The sequence below is a fragment of the Falco naumanni genome (genome assembly GCF_017639655.2).
Source record: "Falco naumanni isolate bFalNau1 chromosome 22 unlocalized genomic scaffold, bFalNau1.pat SUPER_22_unloc_1, whole genome shotgun sequence".
NCBI classification, from domain to species: Eukaryota; Metazoa; Chordata; class Aves; order Falconiformes; family Falconidae; genus Falco; species Falco naumanni.
Window position 1 is genome coordinate 55001 of NW_024427350.1, and position 442 is coordinate 55442.

Consider the following 442-nt stretch of genomic DNA (forward strand, 5'->3'; position numbering starts at 1 on the left):
CCGAGCCGAGCCGATTTTAGGCCAGCCAAGTCGAGCCGAGCCGAGCCGAGCCGAGCCGAGCCGATCTTAGCCGAGCCGAGCCAAGGCGAGCCGAGCCGAGCCGATCTTAGGTGAAATGAGCCGAGCCGAGCCGAGACGAGCCGAGCCTATCTTAACCGAGCCGAGCCGAGCCGAGCCTATCCGAGCCGAGCCGACCCTGTATTAGGCGAGCCGAGCCGATCTTAGCCGAGCCGAGCCGAGCCGAGCCGAGCCGAGCCGAGCCGAGCCGAGCCGAACCTATCTTAGGCAAGCCGAGCAGAGCCGAGCCGAGCGGAGCCGATCTCAGCCCAGCCGAGTCGAGCCGTGCCGAGCCGAGCCGAGCCGATCTTAGCCGAGCCGAGCCGAGCCGAGCCGAGCCAAGCCTATCTTAACCGAGCCGAGCCGAGCCTATCCCAGCCGAGCC